Source organism: Elephantulus edwardii, unplaced genomic scaffold, assembly GCF_000299155.1.
Source record: "Elephantulus edwardii isolate Elephantulus edwardi_28Jun2011 unplaced genomic scaffold, EleEdw1.0 scaffold00243, whole genome shotgun sequence".
Taxonomy (NCBI): domain Eukaryota; kingdom Metazoa; phylum Chordata; class Mammalia; order Macroscelidea; family Macroscelididae; genus Elephantulus; species Elephantulus edwardii.
The window spans coordinates 2,734,109-2,740,994 of NW_006399993.1; the positions used below are offsets into that span (position 1 = coordinate 2,734,109).

Sequence of the window (6,886 nt, forward strand, 5' to 3'; positions counted from 1 at the left end):
GACATGTTGTAAGGAGGGACAGGTCCTTGGAGAGGGACATCATGCTTGGTAGGGTGGAGGGACAGTGCAGGAGGGGAAGACCCTCTATGAGGTGGCTTGATTCAGTGACTGGGGTAATCGGGATGAGTGTGTTGGAGGCAGTGCGATTGGCACAGGATAGAACAGGGTTTAGGGCTGTTGTACATAGGGTTGCTATGAGTCACAAGTGACTCGACGGCACACAACAACAACAACAACAACCGTAATTGGTAGACAGAATTACAGAAGAGGAGTGATAAATCCAAGAGAGAAGCATTCGAACTGGAAGTTGGAATTGGAGATGGATTGGAGAAAGAATTTCTGTGCAGTGTTTTCTTGTATTTTCACTTTCATGAACATAATCTATTTATTGTTTGGAAAGATTTATGACTTTCTAAATTATATTTATTAGTAATCCTGTTTGGAAGCAGAAGTGGCATCCACTTCCTAAACAGCATGCCTCTGGAAACTCTGTGAACTTTGATAAATGGTGATGGTTGTGGAAGGGCTTCAGACCTTTTGTTCGTAAGGTCGCTATGAGTCATGCTCAATGACCCGATGGCAGTCAACAACAACAACAACATTACCATCAGCTTAAAGCCCACCAGCATCCCAGTGAGAGTAAAATGATATAGTCTGCCTACTTTAAGATTTACAAATCTTGGAAGCTCAATGTAGAGTCACCATTAATCAGAATGCACTAGGCAGAAGTGAAGGGGCTTTTTGGGTTAAAGCCGTAAAGTAACTAGTGCATCCCTCCCACAATTAGTTGATAAAATTTTAGGTCACAGCTAAATGAAAACAATTCCAAAGTTGTAGTTAGTCTTTACAACCTTACTATAAATATGATTGCAACAGGGAAAAGTGAATGTGCAGAATTCTAAATTATCTCTTGAAATGAAATGCAACTTGAAAAGTGAATATAAAAAATATAGAAACAAAAAGAAAAGTGAATATAAGTCAACCAGAAGTTTAGTAGAAAATGCTGTCATTTGAATGACGAGAACCCACATTTTCTAATCAAGGCATTATGTAAGATATGAAGCATTTTGATCTCAGAAACCCTTTATATTGTTAACATTCCTGAAGACTTCTAAAGAGCATATGTTTATGTAAGTTATACCTATCCATATTTATCATATTAGAAATTAAAATTTAAACAAGGGACCTGAATTTGCACAGTAGATCTCTGAGAAAGTGACATTTAAACTGAGATGCAAAAGCTACATAATCTCTGTCAGCGACTGTCAGTTAGTTTAACAAATGAGTCATAATCATATTTTAGTAACCTTTTGTACTTGGAAAAGGTGAAGCCAAAACTAATCATGTAAATTTTAAAAACTTTATCAGTGTACTTTAATAATATAAAGATAATATTTGGTGAACACTAACTTGCTTTAAGTCTGCTAAGGGCTATCCAAACTCTTTGTCATTGAGTCAGTTCTAACTCATAGGAACCCTGTAGGACACAATAGAACTGCCTAGAGGCAGTTCTGGTGACTTAGTGGTGAGAAGCTGTGCTGCCAACCCAAAGGCACGTGCTGCTCCACAAAAGAAAGATAAGCAGTCTCTTTCTGTGCGATTTACTGCCCCTCAAAACTCACTGGAGGGTTAGCTATTAGTTGGTTCTGACTTGACAGTACACAACAAAGGGTGCCCAAAGCTGTGATCTCTATGGGAGCAGACTGGCATATCTTTCTCCTAGAGAGCTATTGGTGGGTTCTAATCACTGACCTTTTGGTTAATAGCTGAGTGCTCACCAGGGCTCTACAAACTTATTATAGCAATGATGTAAGATAATATTATTATCATTCTATATATTAAAGAAATTATATTTAAAAGAATTAAGTAATTTAGATGGAAAATGAAGGGAACAGAATTTGAATCTAAACCCCAAAAATTATTATAACAAATAAATATAAAAAAACAAGCCCCTTGCTGTTGAGTTAGTACAGGAACAGAAAATCAAGAAAGCCATTTCTGGGCTGTATATAATAACTCTTATTTATAGTAAATAATTACTATAGTTTACTACTATTAATTAAAGCATTATTAACATGCTTATGTTACTGCTGTAAAAATATTTTCTCAGATAAATCTATTTTTATCTGACTTTTTATAAGATAATTCATTGCCACTGAAATGGACCAGATACATAACTGATCTTCCAGCAAGTTTTTAGAGACTGTAAATCATGTGAGAAGGGATAATTCATCTTTCTCTCTCAGAACTATGATGGATTCAAATAGCCAGAAAGGCACAGCTTTAGGGTTCGCAGTACAGTTCTACAAACCAAGTCATCAGACTCCCTCATAAACAACTTTGGTATTCAGAGAGATTTAGCATAACTGTATTTGGAATATTACATAATTTTTTTTCAGAATTCCATACATTCATTGTTGCACTTTTCTTCCTGCCCAACCCCCACCCCCGCGCCCCCGTTCGCTCCTCTCCTTGAAAAGCAAAAGAAAAACTCCTTCATTGGTGTACAATCCCCCTCCTCACACCCCCAGGAATATTATATAATTTAAATTTTCCAAATACCATAGCAGATAATTCTTAACAGAAAATTAGTTTTTCCCCTTTATCTTTTTTACTTTCACTTACAGTTGCATTTAATTTTATTTTCCTTTTAGATTCAGCTTCATTTTGTATATGTTACTGAACTAGAATAAAAGATATAAACATTAGTCTCTTACCACATGCTTCATTTATTTTTTACCACTAAGAAAAATGGTTTTCTTTTTTAATTTTTTTACAAGCGTTGAGAACTCTCCTACATAGGGTCACTGTGAGTCACCTGAGACTTGACAGCACTTAACAACAACAATTTTTTTACATTTTTAAAATTTTTTAAAATTTATTATTAATTTCAATGAAAATTTACAGAGACTTTGGGTTTCCATTCATTCATTGTTGCACTTTACTCCCCTTCCAACCCTCCCCCCAGTACACTACCCTCTTGGAAAAGTAAAAGAAAAATTCTTTCATTGTTTTACAGCTCCCCCCCTCCCCAGGTCCACTCCACTATGCAGCCTTAGCTCTGGACTCCTGTCATGACAAATATACCTAATCACATATCCCTTTTAAACATATCCTCATCTGTTTCAATGCAGTATACATTACTGAACCCATTTTCTCAGTCTCCCCCCAACCCCGAGGTCAGTCCTGTTTTACAGCAGTGGCATCATGCCGTATTTGTCCTTTTGTGACTGAGGTACTTCACTCAGCATAATGTCCTCCAGAGTCACCCATTTTGAATAATATTGCATGAGTTCCTTGTTTTTCAATGCAGCGTAGCATTCCATTGTGTGAATATACCACAGCTTCTCTATCCATTCATTTGTTAATGGGCACTTAGGTTATTTCCAACTCCTTGCTGTTATGAACAGAGCTGCAGTAAACATGGGTGTGCGTAAGAAAAATGTTTAATAAACACACACACGGTTGCTGAACATGAAGAAGAGGATATAAAATGTGGCAAAAGATCAAAGACTTTGGTATGGATTACAGCTTAACATCAAGGTCCTTACCAAAGGACCAACTATCATTATGATCGATGGAGAAAAGATTGAAGCTGTCAATGATTTCATCTTGCTTGGGTCAGCAATCAACACCCTTGGTACCAGCATTCAGGAAATCAGGAGATGTACAGCACCTCGCAAGTCAGCTGGCAAATGCCTTTCCAAACTGCTAAGGAACAGTGATGTCAGTTTGAAGACTATGTTGTGCTTGATTCAGGCCATGGTCTTCTCAATCTTAAGCTTCTGAGAGTTGAATAATGAATAAGGATGATAGAATTGATGCCTTAGAGTTGTGGTGCTGGAGAATATCCTATGGACTGACAAAAGAACAGATAGGTCTTAGAAAAAGTACAGCCAGAGTGCTCGCTGAAAGCAAAGATGACAAAGCTTTGTCTTTCATACTCTGGACATGTAGCTAGGCGAAGCTATTCCTTGGAAAGGGACATCATGCTTAGAAATGTGGAGGATCAGCAGAGGAGAGGCAGAGCCCCAATGAGATGGATTGACACAGTGACTTCAGCAGTGGGCTCTAGTGTGTCAGAGATGATGAGAATGGCACAGGACAGGTCAAGGTTCAGGCCAACTTTTTATTTGTTCCCTTTGAGTCTTACTCAACTCAGTGGCACACTCAGGCTGCTCCGAGGAGTTCTTCCACAGATCTTGGCCATGCAGCTTGAGAATGGCTTATGCTGATTGTACTAAAAGTCCGTGGTGGGGGATTCTGCCTCCTGACAGACTGCACTTTGTATGACAGAGAGGACAAACTAAGCTCCAGGGCTTGATGTGGCCAGCTACAGGCTAAAAGCATAGTAATGGACCTAGACCTCATAAGTCGCTTGTCATCAAGATCTAGGAGCTTATCCAGTAGGGAGAGATGTTTTGGCTGTCGCAGCATACTTCCCAGGACCTTACTCCACATGTTGAACATGTATGCAAGCACGTCCTCCTTCATGCAGTAAAATGGAGTAATGGGAGGCTAGCCTGGTTTCTCTCTCTCTGGAGCCACTTCTGACTTTGTTCCATAAAACTCCTCTTCCATATCCGTGTGGTCAAGGATAAGTATTCCTCAGTTATTCCTTCTGAGTGGATTACACAGTCTTGTTGTTGTTCTTTTTCCACAGAACACAGGCTAACAAATTTGGCAACGGCAGATGCTTTAAGAGTGGAAGATGAAAAATATAATTTCTTTTCTCTTATACGAAATATAGTAGACTCTTGAGGCATGGTTGCCTAATTGTGAAGTTGAAGTGGCAGAAATGGACCAATCTGTATGGATTATGAGATGGATACAATCTGTAACCTTCACTTGAAGTGATTAGCTGCCTACCCAGAATTCTTAGGTGAGGAAAGCAAGATGTCAACTTCTGGCACTCTTCTTGAAGACTCTGTATGTACGCTAAACTTATTCTCATACAAGAGCTCATCGATGGCTGTGAACATGGTCTGGACCTTTTCAGTAGCATTTTGATCAAGTTCACCTTATCCCCAGGGGAAGTCCAAGCTGTCTTCCATGGAGATCCCTGTGCAGGTGTAACTCAGAAACGCACACCTTAAATCCCCAGTGTCAGCTGGCGTCAAAGGTGATTCATTCCTCTGTGATGTCAGGCTCACTTTGGGAACTTGCATCTTTTTCATGGCTGTCATTTGTGGGGGAATGTCATCTAGTCATGTGTGGAGAGGATAATGATTAAGATCATGCTGTGCTATTCTTTTCAGTTGCAAGCCCTGTGGTGCCACCTTCCGAATGTGTCTGATGATCATCCTCCTCTTCTTCCTCAACTATGACCAGGGCATGCACACCAGGGTGGAGGTCCCCAGGCCTGGACCTCTAGCCAGCTATAGCCTGGTGCCCTCCCTCCACCTTCTGGCCTGTCTCGCCCTGTTGCCTAGACTTCGGGCCACCACCTCCCTTGATTTCTGTTCTCACCTTTCTAGTTTTCTGTTCTCTCATGTTAAACCTCAATTCTTTATAGTCTCCCTGTTGTAATAATTCATGTCGTTGTGAAAATTCAATTCTTTATAGAGTTTTGCAGTTAAAAAAATTGTAATTCAGCTATTTAAGCTAGCATCTAACATATTATCATAAAACTAAAAATAGAACAGAACAGAACTGGCATTTATTGAGAATCTCTTATGCACATGTCAGAATTCATTGTTTGAATTATCACAACAACCCTAAAAAAGGTTAAGTATTATCTCTATTTTACAAATGGAAAAAAATGCCCATCAAGTTAGATACCTTGCTTATAAAGCTAGTATATGTAGAGTGAGGGTTTAAGTAAAACTATATATCCACTTCCATAATAGCTTGCCTCCAAAAACCCTATGAACCTGGAGAAAGGATGAAAGTCACACAAGTGTTGACGACTTTCGTTCATAGGGTTGCTATGAGTTGCCTACCACTTGACAGCACTTAACAACAACAACAACAACATATTTTATTTAACATGTTGCCGCACACTTTTAAATTGACTACCGTGCTTAGAAACAGATTTCGCCATCATTTGCAACAGCGTGTTAAAGAGAGGAATTTTCTAATATTAATTAAAAACTACTTAAAATTAAGTAGTTTGGTTAACAAATATTTGTCCTCTGAGAGTTAATTTTGCCCAAATACTTGGCAGAAGACTGGTATCCAAGATATGTAAAGAACTCTTACAACTTAATAATAAAAAGACAAACACTCTAATAAAAATGAACAAAAGATCTGAGCAGACATGTCACAAAATATTATATTCATGAAAAACTATGTTCAGATTAACAGGAGCAGGAGCAAGGGGAAAAAGGGAAACCTTAATGGGGATGGAAAATTGTATTAAAGGTTGGATTGCACCGTGGAATATTGTAATCACTCTCAATAAGTTATACTCCTTTAACAAGCTAAACTGGCAAAAATTGTGTAATATACTTACAACAAAGACAAAAAGACAGCAACAGTAACAAAATACTTAATGAGATTTGTTTTTGAGGTTTGGGGAGGGTTTCAGAGACATACCAGTTAATTAGCCTAATAAAACATTGTTAGAGCTTCTGTTCTACCTCCTAGTTAGTTGTAGCTCCTGAGGTCTTAAAAGATTGCAAGTGGCCTTTCTATGAAGATGGCGTCAAAAGTGAAGAAGGAAGCCCCTGCCTCTCCCAAAACTGAAGCCAAAGCAAGAAGGCTGTCCTGAAAGATCCACACGTCACCCACCTTCTGGCGGTCTAACACGCTGAGACCCCGAAGGCAGCCCAATTACCCCCGGAAGAGCGCCCCAAGGAGAAACAAGCTTGACCACTATGCCATCATCAAATTTCCCCTGACCACTGAGTCAGCCATGAAGAAGATAGAAGATAACAACACACTT

The 6,886-nt window shown here is 39.0% G+C and overlaps 1 protein-coding gene and 1 pseudogene across 1 annotated transcript in view; one reads left to right on the forward strand and one right to left on the reverse strand.

Annotated features, from left to right (window-relative positions):
* LOC102844716 (zinc finger SWIM domain-containing protein 5-like) overlaps positions 1 to 6,886 on the forward strand; it is a 294,761-nt gene that overhangs the window by 70,692 nt on the left and 217,183 nt on the right. The window lies entirely within an intron of this gene.
* On the reverse strand, positions 4,171 to 5,303 carry LOC102856413 (annotated as a pseudogene).